The sequence below is a fragment of the Anolis carolinensis genome, chromosome 4 (assembly GCF_035594765.1).
Source record: "Anolis carolinensis isolate JA03-04 chromosome 4, rAnoCar3.1.pri, whole genome shotgun sequence".
Classification (NCBI taxonomy): Eukaryota; Metazoa; Chordata; class Lepidosauria; order Squamata; family Dactyloidae; genus Anolis; species Anolis carolinensis.
This window is the reverse complement of record NC_085844.1, coordinates 75,725,552-75,740,440: the sequence shown is the minus strand read 5'-3', so window position 1 is coordinate 75,740,440 and position 14,889 is coordinate 75,725,552. Positions and strand designations below refer to the sequence as shown.

General features: G+C 38.6%; 1 long non-coding RNA gene across 2 annotated transcripts in view; it reads left to right on the top strand.

Annotated features, from left to right (window-relative positions):
- LOC103278564 (RNA-directed DNA polymerase from mobile element jockey) overlaps positions 1-14,889 on the top strand; it is a 406,813-nt gene that overhangs the window by 190,384 nt on the left and 201,540 nt on the right. For both annotated transcript variants that reach the window (XR_010006105.1, XR_010006102.1), the window contains exon 5: positions 8,198-8,372. This is a non-coding gene — a long non-coding RNA (RNA-directed DNA polymerase from mobile element jockey). The remainder of the gene's footprint in view (positions 1-8,197; positions 8,373-14,889) is intronic.

Below are 14,889 nucleotides of genomic sequence, written 5' to 3'. Positions count from 1 at the left end.
AAAGCATAAAAATGAATAAAACATTGATTTATCTGCTTCGCTAAATGTTGATTTAAGCTAACGTGGAGCCAAAGTATTAAGTATAGTTGAAGAATTATAACTTCAAACCTGGAAATCAGTAGATCTGTTAGAGATCTCTGCTTTAAAGTCTGCTGCTACTTTGTTCAATCTTTGCTTAATTCTTTTGCTTAGTTCAAAGAGTGAAGGCTGTTTTTTCCTATGAGAAAGCCAAATCAAGCATTTTGACCAGCTGTTTTATATCTAGAGTGCAGAAATTCTTTGATCTTAGTTAGCAGTGTGTAAGGGACTGGGCAGGCAGGACAGGGTAAATAAATCTACTTATGCTGGTAGAAATCATAAGGTAGAAAGTAGATATAGATCACACAAATGGCAAGATTGCACGCTTGTTGATGTTAGCCACTCTCAAGTCAGTTACTGACTTCTGGTGACACTATAAAAGTGACCTCCAACTCACCCTATCAACAGCAGCCCTGCTCTTGCAGAGTCAGGGCCATGGCTTCATTCTTAGTCTAACCGTCTGCAATGCAGGTCTTCACTTTTCATATTGCCTTCTACCTTTACCAAGCATGATTGTCTTCTCTAGTGAGTCATACCAACTCATGATATGGCCAAAGTACAACAGTCTCAGTTTAATCATCCTGGCTTCTAGGGAGTTCAGGATTGATTTACTCTGGGACCCATTCATTTGTCTTTTGAGCAGCCCATGGTATCCTTAAAACCTTATCCAGCACCACATTTCAAATGAATTGATTTTCCTTTCATGAGCTTTCTTCCCTGTCTGGGTTTCACAACTACATATAGAGATGGGAAATATGATTGCATGAATAATTGTAATTCTAGTATTGATTTATATATCTTGACACTCGAAAATCTTATCTAGTTCCTTCAGAGCGCCCCTTCCAAGTCATCTTCTGATTTTTTTGCCTGCAGGCTATCATGTCCAAAAACCCATTGTATTATTTGCTAAATAAGTTTCAGTACCATAGTGAAAACCATTTATTGTATTATCATTGTTAAGATGAATTAATTAATTAACCAAGCAAACAATTTTTTTTTTTGTGGATTTGTCTGGAGTTAATGTTTTAAGAAGGGGTGACAATGATAGAAATACAATATGCTTGCTTTCACTGGTTAAATGTATTCCCATGTAGTCCTGTTTATGTGTTTATACTTATGCATGTCTACATATGTGTGTGAGTATAGACAACGTATGTTGTATTTTTAAAATAACATCTATCCCTATATCATCTCACACTTTTGAGAACATTTGCCAGAATCTGAGAAGCAGAAATGGTTTCCCTAGTGACTTTCAATAATACTGCTCAAGACCACATAGAGCTTTTATCATTGCATACCAAGGAACTGTTTTTAGATATGATGATACAGACAAATCCCACTGTGTAAATATGTCATGCGTTCTCTTTTTAAAATTCATTTTTGGCAGCTAGGGATATGACACTCAGAAAATAATTAACCATAAGATTGAACTGTATGAACTATTCCTCACAGCCAGGCAATATGTGTGGGAAAGATCTAATTTTAACTGCTCAGTCAAAGCATGGAAAGTTTGTTCTTGAGTAGTTATATTAGTTTCTTCTGTTAGTTATAGATACGTGGTGAATTTTCATTTCTAAATTCAGCTGTACAGGCAACATATATATATAGTCAAGTCTTAATTATGTTTTCTAAAAATGTAATTATTGGAACTATAGAATCCCCATATTTCAGTATAATATATAAAATTTAAATATTTGGGTCTGACAATTTTAATTAGGCCTGATCTGAGTTCTTTCATGTCTCTAACTAGCACTCCAGATAAAGGAATCCTCAAGTAGTGCTAGGTCTTGCATGTTCTCTTGTTATGTTCTCCATGATTCAAGTCATCCCACAGGCTGAAAAAACATCCAAGTCCTGTAAACAGATTTAACAGATTTATTATGACATAAGCTTTTATGAATCGGGGCGGATGTCATCAGACAAATTAAGAGTTGTCCTCAGTTGGCAGTAGAAGCTAGGTGTATTGCTGTCTTTGTCAGCCTTAAGTCTCCATTCTCCTCAAATAAATGATTAATGATGCTACTTGAAATCTAATAACATCTGAGAGAGAGAAACAAAACATCCTAAAATGTGTGGGTGGGTGATTAAATGAATTAGTGGACAGAGGGGTCAAATGAGAGATTATTGAGGAAGTTGGTCATTATAAACATTGTATTAAGGCAGTTTATCAGACCTGACCACTGCCTCCTGGACAATGTATGGATTGGAAAACTTGGAATTGAATGTCCTGGTTCCTGAATATCCCAGTGGACTAAAGTTTCAATTTGTTTTTCCTCATCCATCTCATTATCTGGTCCAGGCATTCATTCAGAGGAGACACACTATCTTTAGCTAAAGCTGTGTTTGAAGGCATGGAGAAGTATATTTGGGTGTCATCAGCATACTGATAGCACCCTGCCCCATGCCTCTGGATGATCTCTCCCAGCGATTTCATGGGGATAGAATGGCTCCTTGTGGGATGCCACATAACAGATCCTTTTTTTGAGGAGTAGCTGTCCCCAAGCACGACTATCTGGAACCTGCCTGAGAGGTACAACATTTGTAAAATTGATTAATATTCTCTCCAGACATCTCTAGGTCGTTCAATGTGACTGTGTGGTGAACCTCCACCTAATTTTGACCATAGAGTCATACCAGACTCTCTAGATTCTCCACTGCAAATCTATGGTCAGCTTCCCACAGAAATTGACCATTAAGTTACACTGCAGGACCTAGAGATTCCTAGAGCAGTGTTAAAAAAAGAGTGTTTTTTGTTCATGTTTTCCCCCACTTTGACAAAGGTTCTCTACCCCTAACCCCCATGAAAGAAGAGGGCCTGTTGTACTATTAAAGCTTATGTTTTAGCTCTATTGCTAATTTTAAATGAAGATTGATCATGTTGTGACTCCAGAGAGAAAATGGCCTAGCAATTGTAGAAAACAGGAAATGTATTAAATATCTTTTATTCTGGTTGAGGATTGAGTGGGACTTCTGGAGAAACATCCAGTCTGTCAGAATCAACACTACAGGACTTTCATGGGATTTATACTTATCATGCTGTGGAACATTACATTTTGTTTAATTGTTTCTTGCTTTATGTGTTTTGTGACCTGTTGTCCTCTCTGATGATTTTGATAATCTCACTTTCCCCCCCACACCATGCTGAAAAATAGAAAATATATTTTTGTACTTGTGTTTTCTATTTAAAAAGTTGTTAAAATTACACACATACACACACTTAAAATGAAGAGTGAATTCTGAGGTGCCTTTGCAAATTGCTAATTCTTCATTTTGACTGCCTGCTATTTTGGGAGCATATTGAACACATGTTCTGGTACTGTTCAAAGGCGTTGGGAGTTGATCGAAAGCTCTCAGTTCCACTGAAGTGGGTGGCCAAAGAGCAGGCATTGAACAGCTGCTGTAAGTCTACTGATCTTTCCCATTTTTGTTATTATTAGGTTGCACAAGGTCTGGAACAAAAATGGTGTTGTAGTTTTTATGGAGGCAGTTGCTAAGTTTCATAGCCATGTTTTGTGAATATTCCAAAATACTTAGTGAGTCAAAGATTCTGACTTACCCTCATCTGTTACTATAATGTTTTAAAGTAAGATTCTACATTTACAGTTCTTTGCTTGAATAAGAATCCCAAGTGTTACTTAATTGGTTGAGAGTTGGATTATGACTCCGGAGACCAGGGATCAAAATCTTGTTCAGCCATGGAAACTCACTGGTTGTCTTTGGGCAAGTCACACACACTCTTTCAGTTCAAGAGGAAGGCAACAATACTTCCCCTCCCCATACACACATCTTTTCAAGAAAACCCCACAACCCTTGGGCTCATCAATCATGGGGTTGGCAATAACACACAAGAGCACTGAAGAGTTATTTAAAACAACTGTGAGCAGCTTGGTGTACTGGAAGAACCCATTTTCCTAGTCTTCACATTCATTTCTTCTATTTACCTGGTTTTTGTATTATCACTTCTCAGTCTTCTGCCCTCCAAGCTAAACATCTCCCTGGATTCTTCCTCATATAGCTTGGTTTTCAGATGTGCTACCATTTTGGTCACTTTGCTATGGACACGTTCCTGTTTATTAGTATCCTTCATGAATTGTGGTGCTTTGGATATAGTATTCTTGCAAGTACTCACTTTCTCCTTTGTTAGCAATTCAGTCTTCTGCAAAGAGATAAATCTAGAAGGCTGAGTAAACAGGTAGGAAACTGCACTCTGCCAAGTAATTGTTTTTATATAATCACCACAAATTTATCCAAGGAAATTTAAGTAGACTGTTTTATGGGTGCATCCAATAAGTACACTGTAGACAAATAAACATTTTAGGAGAAAGATGTGTTGAGTTGAGTTCTAATAATGTACAGTCAGTTCTCCACATTTGTGCAGGTTAGAGGTGGAGAATCTTGTGAATGTGGAAAAAATGCAAATATTTCCAGAAGTGCAGATGATAGTATATATATGATATTATTAAAACTCATTAGTGAATTAGCATGTGAAAACATTTGCTGTTGTATCCCTTCCTTTTTGTGCATGATGATGAGAAAAAGAAGAAAATATTGGTACACACATAGTTATTAGAAAGCTGTGTGACAGAGGCAAAAACCTCTCTATTAGTCTTGTGCATTTGTATGAAATTACTATCTGTTTTGTTTTGCCCCATTTTTGTTTTCGTTTGCCGCTTCTGAAAATAGGGCGCCTATCCGAATGGGAGTTTTGTACCGCGTCCTAAAGAACAAACATTTTCGGACCATTGGCAGCAATGGGAAGATTTCCAAGACTCATCCTACCCTCAGTTTTAGGGCTAGAGAGGTGAAAATCACCATACATGGAGGGCATATCAACCCCTTTTAGCCCACCAACTTTTAAAAAAGTTTTCTAGATGGAGGTAGAAGCCCAACAATTTGTTTCCTTTGAAAAATATTTGTTTTTTTTTAAAAAAAAAAAATCCAATACTACCCATGGGGAGGAAAAGGGGAGGTTAAACAAAGCATTAAAAATAAAAGATTTAAAGATTTAAAATTACTACAGTACAGGAAATAGAAGCTGCAGAGATCCCCTTCTTTCCCCCACCCCTGAAGCCCTGTGTGCACTCCCTAGCCAAACTCACCCCACCCCACCCCTTATAAAATCCCAGCCCCCTTCCCTTCAAAGAAAAATAGAAAATACAATCCAAGCAGCCAAGCTTGGGGAAAAAAATAAAATACAAACAAATCTCTTTCCCCTGGCAGCAAGGCAAAGAAGGAAGGCAAGGCAAGAGGCAAGGCAACAAGACAGCAAACAAGCAAGCAAGAACACTAACACAGAGAGGCTGAGTGAGCTGAGCGAGCAGTAGCAAGGCAGGCAGGCAGGCAGCACCAGCAAAGGACACGCTTGCAATTGGCACTTTGGAGGCCTATTGCAGAAATAGAAAATACAATCCAAGCAGCCAAGCTTGGGGGGAAAATTCTACGTAATAATGATGTATTGAAAACATTGTCTACAAAAATGCATTGGATAATCCAGAACGTTGGATAAGCAAATGTTGGATAAGTGAGACTCTACTGTACTGATAAAAATAATGTTTTATTTGGTTGTCATTGTCATAGGAAAAAATGTTAAAAGGGAATAGCTATTTGAATAATTAATACTATTGGAAGTTGCAATAAATATACATTGTATACAATTTTAGTAAATGCCTATAATGCAGAAGGGACACCTTATAGGTTATGCCTCCTTTATTTAGAATGAGCTAGAATAAATTAACTACTGTCTCTTATCTTCCTTACAAAAGATTCATTTCGCAGCATATGCCATGGTGGCATGTCTTTTCAGATGTTTAAACATGTCTTTTCAGATGTTTAAAGAAGTACCGGTATATGCTGTGATCACATAGTTGAAGTAATTGGTTTCCATTTTAACTTTGAATTGTACATTTATAAGTTAAAATAGGTGGGATTATACCACATCCATTGAAGATATCTCATTCTCTCTTTCTCTCTCTTCTCCTCTCTCCCTGATAAAATCTGTCTTTTATCATTCAACATCTGCAAGACATGGAAAAAAATACAATTCAATATAATGATGTGTGTGTGTTTGTTTCTCTGTGTTAAACACAACATTGCCAGACACCCTTTTGTGAAAGACTATACATTCTGTATCTTCTTGTTAGATTTTTGTCATGCCAGAGATGGAGGGATAGTCTTAGCTTCATTACATAACATGTCTGAGGAAAAGGTATGCTAGAACTAATTTTCCTGGAAGTTTGGCACAACCTCTTTTGTACAACCAGATGTCCCTGGCTGTACACTTCCTCTCATAGCATTTTGGCAGAGTACCTTACATTTTCTAGGGAAATACTGTCTCACATGGACTTCCTACAGCAGACATGGGTGAAGTTCAGCCCTTCAGATATTTTGGACTTCAGCTCCCACAATTCCTAACAGCTGGAAAGATGGTTGGTATTTCCAGGAGTTGATGTCCAAAATACCTGAAGGACCAAAGTTTGCCCATGCCTGTTCTATAGCATCAGATCCTCCCCACCTTTATAGTTCAAAACATATTACACGATCACTTTATGACTTTCCATACTCTCATTTCACATTCTTTACAATTTCAAGTTATGGGAACAGGTGTGGTCTCATAATAGGATGTTAGTAAAATGTGTGAATGGTAATGATAAAGGTTTGTATTCCATTGTGGTAATCTGTTTGGTGACACATATTGGTGTTGGATGAGACCAGAACCAAATGTTGTCAAGTACTTCCATTTTATTTGTCTTCCTCACACCCGTTTTTCACTTTCTTTGGACACTAGAAAAAATATATTCAGTATCCGGATGTTTTTGCTCTTACTTTATAGAGTATGCAGGAAATTCCAGAATACCCATGGGCTTTGCATCCATCTGGACAACTACATCAGGTCTGTTTTAGTCTGATCTGTTGTCCATATGTACACCACCATCACCACCCTATATCTTAGGTAATCAGTTCAGGGAAGGGGATGGGTCATCTATGTGTTCCAATGGCTGTTGCTCCTCAACAATATTTAGCTGTCACATCTGCAATCAGAAAGAAGGTTGGTATTACTCTACCTTCTCCTTGCTGATTGCATGGGTGCACTCTTATGCACTCAGAAGAGAAGGCTGAGAGGAGACATGATAGCCATATGTGAGGGGAAGTCATGGAGAGGAGGGAGCAAGCTTGTGTGCTGCTGCCCTGGAGACTAGGACGTGGAACAAACTACAGGAAAGGAGATTCCACCTGAACATCAGGAAGAACTTCCTCACTGTGAGAGCTGTTCGGCAGTGGAACTCTCTCCCCCGGACTGTGGTGGAAGCTCCATCTTTGGAGGCTTTTAAGCAGAGGCTGGATGGCCATCTGTCGGGGTGCTTTGAATGAGATTTTCCTGCTTCTTGCAGGGGGTTGGACTGGATGGCCCATGAGGTCTACAATTCTATGATTCTATGACTTCAACAGATGACACAGAAAATGGCTAAATGCTTGCAGGGATTTCTGTGACAAGCAGCAACCCATGGACAAGGGGTTGGCTCAGCAAGAAGATGGATTGAACCCTTTGGACACATGGTCCCAGATTCAGCAGGTACTGGTATGTGCTGGATCTGGGTCAGGTGGATCCAGGTCAGGGTATGGAAGGGGTAGGGCATCTTAGGTAAAAGGTAAAGGTTTCCCCTGATGTTAAGTCCAGTCGTGACTCACTCTGGGGGTTGGTGCTCATCTCCATTTCTAAGCCGAAGAGTCGGCGTTGTCCATAGACATCTCCAAGGTCATGTGGCCAGCATGACTGCATGGAGTGCCGTTACCTTCCTGCCGGAGCGGTACCTATTGATCTACTCACATTGGCATGTTTTTGAACTGCTAAGTTGGCAGGAGCTGGAGCTAACAGCAGCTGCTCATGCCGCTCCCTGGGTTTGAACCTGGGACATTTCGGTCTGCAAGTTCAGCAGCTCAGCGCTTTAACCGGGCATCTTATAGAAGGTCAAAAGAAATTAGATAGAGGGTTACATGTGATTAAGGATTGCAGTGAACTTTTAGGATGAAAAGACTAAGGGTTATTAAAAATCAAAACTTGCTGCTACTTGTTTTACCAAATGCTTGAGAGAACAACCTTTCAGTGTTCCTGATTTTCCAGTTTCAGGTATATATATCTTCAATCAATAACTGAAATACAGTCATCATTACTATCACCATCCTGTCACAAAAACATCTCAAATAGTGGTTTGGCTTATGGAAATCTAATGGGAGTAGCTGATGCTGTTAAGAACCAAAACAGAAGAGCATTGTAATGGAACATCCAGATTGCAGGGGTAAGTTATGGATTCAGTGTTGTTGCTGATTGATTTCTGTGCTATATATAGCTGTTTTGTAAATATAAACTATTCCTGTGAGCACTAATATGATGTTTTCTTGAGAGAATGATTTTATCAGGTCAGGAAAGAAAGTTGCAAATAATTGTGCTGATATTTATGTTGTTTGGATTGTGTTAGCTATACAACCAATGACAATCAATGAAATACTATCACTGTTTTTGGTTGATATTAAGTTGGTTTTTTAAAAAAATATCAGCTGGATTTAACTGTTACTCTTACAGTACACATTTGCATTTATTTAACTCAGTCTTAGTGGACCAACAAATGTATATCCACTCTCTACTAAGAACTGCCCTAACCTTTGGGTTGTGTAGTAATACACAATCAGAAGTCCTTGGTTATCTGGCTTTTGATAATAGCTCACAATGCATTATATGCAGTGGTGTGTACAGCCTCCTGTACATTGGCTTATTCTTGCCATGTTGTCACTCAGTCTCAGAGATACTGGATACCCAAGTCCAAAAGGTTTTGAACTCTTCTCATAGGATGAATCAGCATGAACTGCCTAATCAGTAGGTTACTGAGTGTGTTTCTATATGTATTTATTTACTTATGGCATTTTTACTTCATACTTCAATGAAAAGATTTACTAGAGCAGTTTGCATGTACTCGATAGAAAAAGATAGTTCTTGCCTTCAGGCTTATAATCTAAATCATATGCCACAAAAAAGAAAATAAGAAGGGGAGAGAAGAGGGGAAAACCAAACTCAAGCAACAGTTCTCAAAATTCAATAATACGACTTATGATAACAAGCTGGGATGGAGACTATTATACTGCACGTACATTGGAAAATAGTTTTAGGCTGTAATACTTGGGCATAAGCCCCATTAAACTTCAGAGCAGTCATGCCAGAATCGGATTATTAGTTTTAAGGATTTAGAAATAGAAGTAGAATATGCAACAGGCTCTTGGCAGCATGAAATGCTGTTATTCATTGTGCCAGCCAATCACTCATGACTTTTTCCAGGTTGCTCTATTCCATTTCTCTTCCCCATGCCTACACTGCCATCAGCCAATCCTTGGTCATAAGTCATATGAAATTTTGAAACCAATTTGAGATTATGGACCTCATCACATTGATGAGGGGCAGTGGGGCGATTCCCCACACAGCATTGTAAATCCATGGGGCAGTGGAGGGAAACTGTTGCTCCATGCCCTGCATTGCCCGCTGCACTCCTTACCTTATTCCACTAGGTGAAGCATTGCTGTCTGGCTCCCACCTCTCTGTTCTCTATGGAAGCCTCCCATGTTCTCCGGTAAGCATCCTAGCACGCTGCCAGGATGCTTCATTTACAGAGCCCCATTGGAAGTTGCCTTACATTGTTTAATAGTGTCCAGTGGGCTCCAAGGAGGAAGCATCCTGGTAGTGTGCTAGGATGCTCATTTTCTTCCATGTGATGAGGTCACCAGATAGGGATTCCATAAACCACAGAGCACAGATGCACACTAAGGGCTTCCTTTCATGTGCTTTGTGGGAGATTGTCTGGCTGCCACAGCTAGCTTCAAACTGCATTAAATGGGCAGTGTAGATGGGTCCTTAGTTCATTTTGTTGTCACTAAGCATTAGTGGATAGTTTGGGAATGTAGGCTTATATTGTCTGTTTTGGTAATATAATGAAAGGTGATCAGAGAATGAGTTTGCTATCAGTATATATGATGGATAAGATATATGAAGTATAAATTAGCCCCAGTCTAAGCATATGAAAAGGTTTTTATAGTTGTTGTTGTTCTCTTTCAAGCCATTTCCAACTAGTGGCAACCTTAAGTCAGCCCTATCACTGGATTTTTTCTTGGCACAATTTGTTCACAGATTGTTTGCCTTTATTTCCCCTTTGAGACTGAGAGTGTGTGACTTGGCTGAGGTCATCTAGTGGGTTTTGACAGATGAGTGGGAATTTGAATCCTGGACTCTGCAGTCATAGCCCAACCCTAAAACTGTTACACCATGCTGGCTTTGGTTTTGTTTTATAAGAATTAAATATTCTGCTTTGGGAATTATATGTGTAGAAATGTCATCTCTTGCACATTAACACAATTCTAGGTTCTGTATCCAGCTCCATGAAGATCAGTGTCTTTGCAAAGGATTTTTGGATCTGTGGTTTATGCAAAACTGTTGTGACCAAGAGTGCATCTACACTGTAAAATGAACACAGTTTGAAACCACTTTAACTTCTATGGGCCAATGCTATGGAATTTGGGAGTTTTAGTTTTACATGGGTTTCAGCTATCTCTGCCAAAGAGTGCTGTGTTGCCTCATCAAACTACAGATCCCAGCATTCGTCCATAGCAGTTAAAGTGGTGTCAAACTGCATTAATTCTTCAGTGTTGATGCCACCAAAGTGTACTGAAGGAGTTTGTGTGACTCAGTGAGATCTGGGTTCCCATCTCTTGACAAGGGATGAAATTCATGCAGCCTTCCACATGTTGTTGTATTGTAACTCCAGGTTTGCTTGTCATTGTGTTGACTAGGACTGCTGGAAATTGCAGGCCAACAACGTTTAGAAAGTTAAAAAAAAATCCCTGATGTAGAGTCATTGTGTGATGACTTAAGCTCCGTTAACTTTTGTGGGTGCTACTGTCATAGAATTGCATATATGATTACAACTTGAAGGACTGTTTCAAAAACAGAAAACCTTGTACAGGGTCTATACAATGTATTTATCTAAGTATTTTCCTTTGGAGTTATTTAAGGCAACGTAGAACAGGAAAGTAGCTGTCCAATAAAAATAACAGCAATACAGTAATTTATTGTTTTCTTATGAACATAACCTGAAATTAGGAGAGGATAATTGCCTCCTTACTGACTGGGCAAATAAAGTGGTTGCCTTGAGTACTAGTTTTCTGAGTGACGTGTTGAAATGGGTCAGACCTTGAAGCATGGGACTGAACAGCAGTTTAAACCACACAGGAGAAATCCTAAACCGCTGTCAGGAACATCTGACCACAATTCCGTGTCAGTCCAGATATGTCAGTTCAGATTCATAGTTAAAAGACTTCCTTGATTGATTCCATTGGTTCCTCCTGAGTAGAAAAGCACCTAAGAGGGTATATTAGGATATTTAGGAGAGACAATGAAGAGCTTTATTGATAGATCTTTCCAAGGAGAAAGAGAAAACTCTTTACTTCCCCTCAGTTAGGAAAGAAAATGACTCTCATGTCGCCCTCTGGAAGGAAAAGTTTGTGCATCCCTGGTCTGGCCATATTGTGGAGGATATGTTTAGTACATTTAGAGTGGTAGTTTGTAATAGAAATTTTATCCAAAACCTCAAAAGGAAATAGGAGAGAGACCAACATATTTACTTTGTCACACACTTAATGTAGAAATTGATGTTCTTGGGTTTCTTTGCCTGTTCCCTCATGAGAGTTGCTTTTGCCCCACCATACTGACAACAATAATGCAATCTTATGATCAAGTCTATCAGCTATTCTTTCTGAAATCTGAATCCTAGCACCCCAAGGTACTGGTGAACTCCCATGGCATTTCTTCTGACTCAGTGAAAATTGTGATTATGCCAGACTCACTTCATGCTGCAAAAACAAGTTTTCAGGTGCTTTGAAAGTCAATAAACAAAATATGCTTCAAAAAACAGGCATGAATCTTGACTTCTGGTAACATGACTGAGATGACAAATAAATGAGTTAGATACTCTTATGAAACATGTCTATTAAAATGCATGTATCATCAAAGCTTTAGTTTAGGTTATAAACATTGGTAGTATAATGGTAAGCGTATGTGATCCTTGGTAACCTTAGAAGCAATTTATGAAAATGCTCTGACAGAAAAAAAATGTTGCTCTTGACTGCTGTGCTTGGTGGTGTAGTTTTGTTTTGTTTTGTTTTATTTTTTAAATGATGTTTCTATTATTTTGGAAAATCTAGAACTTTAGCACGCAAGCCTGAAAAAGTGAAATTCCAGCAGGATAATTGTGCTTTTGGTCATGTTGATCACACCATGCTATGTCTGTTTTGTTGCTGCTTTGTATTCCCTCAGTGACACACACCTTTTCAATGAAGGGCAAAACTTCTAAGTGGCTCTTAGTATTGCTACCTTTTTATTACATTGACTTATGTGTGGTAGGATTTTTCTGCTTCAGTTCAGATATGCTGACAGTCATGTAGCATCAGTGGGCATGATTCTCCATCTGTACTCCTTCCCCTATTCCCAAGCAAAGTGTTTTATGTTTGCCCTGTTTCTCTGCACCAGTATCAGCTAGATGTTCTATAAGCAGGGGGAAGATTTTATGACTCTTTCCTGTTTGTGTTGCAGAACCTTCTCTCACAAGTATTGTATTCCAACTTAGCCTATACCTATCCATTGGCTAAAAATGAAATTGCAGAATGTAATAACAAACCACTGTGCTGTGTTGTTTCTTAACAGAAAATGAAGTGTGCAGGTTTCTTAGATATCAAAGACCAGCCTTCCTGACCTGGCATCCTCCTGACATGTTGAATTAGAACTACTATAATTTCCTAACCATATTGGTTGGTTGTGGATTTTTGGAATTGTTGTTCTGCACATACGCAGGGTTCCAGGTTGTGGAGCACTATTCAGTCTCTTACCTAATCCACCAAAATTTGTTTATTTTTAAACTGGTTTCCTTCAAAGCAGCTGTGCACAGATGTGAATGATGTGAAATATTTTGAAAGTAATTCAAAATAGTAGTGTTTTCTTTTAAGTCTCACCAGTCTTTCTACTTTAGGAGAGGCATGACATCTATATTCCTGAAGAAAGAGCCATTCATTTTTCTCATTGTTGCTTTTCACTTTGTGTGTGTGTGTGTGTGTGTGTGTGCTTGAGGGGAGAAGGGATGTATGTGTGTACAGAAGCTTGTGTATGCCCCAAAATGCTCAGAACATACTTCATAAATTTGAGGAAGGTATTCCTTTTTAGCTGAGGGTGGTTTGATCTGATCATGTACTATGCCCAAAAATTACTGCCCTTTATTCTCATTCTTCAATGAGTTGCAGAGATTAGCTCTCCTCATGTGGAACAGTTTAGAAGTGCAAGCAATGACAATAGGAAATGTCAAACTGTAATGGAATACGTGCAGTTAAATTACCGACAGCAAACATTCATTAATAAATTAGAAACATATGCTTCTTCTAATAGCATTGTTCTCTTATGTACAACTGATTGTGTTCTCTATGTATCTTCTATCAATTACATTTCCCCCATTTGTGAATGGCTAGGGGATGAATAAAGCAGACCCTTCTGCTTAAAACGTGCTTCACATTAATAATGTTACTGCTCAAAGGTAAGTCATAGTTTGAGAATTTCTGAAGGTTGCTAGATGGCAACTTGGGTGGCTACAGGAGAGAGAGGACTTTTCCAGTGGTGGCATCCACTAAAAATTATCCACTGACATTTGTTTCACTGTGTTATTCTTGGTGCTCTTATTAGCACCCCATTTTCTTGAATAACCATAACAAATATATGTTTTCGAAGGCTTCCATGGCTGGAATCACTGGAATCAATCTGGCTACCAGTATTTTTAAAAGTTTCTAAAATCAGAACAGTAAATAAAGAACAACACTCTGAAAACAGAGGAATTGTAGACATGAATCCATCAGAGGCAGCTAACACCTCTGAACAAAGGATTCCCCCAGGCAGGAATGAATCTTGCAAGGCCATTAATGCTAATCAAGGTGATTAATTACAACATTTACACTGGCCTCCAACAGATAAGAGTTCTTTCTCCCACCCTGGATGGACCTTCCACAGATATATAAACTTCCCTTGCATAGTTTTCCAATATACCTCGCAGCCTCTGAGGATTCCTGCCATAAATTGTGGGCAAAACGTCAGGAGAGAATGCTTCAGGAACATGGCCATGCAGTTCGGAAAATGCACATCAACCCATAAAAAATATAACAGTAAAAGTCAACACCAAATTGATATCAAACAATCTGCTGAAAATGTATAATGAAGGAAAGTATCACTAGCAGTGTATGGATTCATTATGGCTTGACCATCAATGTTTGAAGAGGCGGAGTTCAGTGATAAGATGTCAATCCAAAAGTGTGTTAATTTGTGTCAATTTTTGCTGTGTTCATATGATTTTCTTATATTTGATGAGAGCTTTTTCAGCAACCATACATTTCATACTCGTTATTTTCTAAATTAATTCGTTAATGGCGGACGCGCATGCGCAATTCCCAAAAACAGCACAGAGGGAGAGGACTTTACAGGACTCTCCCACCCTCATTTTTTGAGTGATCTTCTTCCAACTTGGTACAGTGGTAGAACACATTTAAAACTGATAGCTCACCAAAATTTGGAACGTTTCCCTTATCCTCTGATTTTTGGCGAATTTTCATAGCTTTTATAATAAACCATTTTTTAATAATTGCAGAAATCTGTTCCTGGTTTGAAAGTCTTATTTCCTGTTAAATTGGGTTGTCTTTACTGTGAAAGTCATTGTTCTACTTCAGAAACTTTGTTTTTGTGGCTGA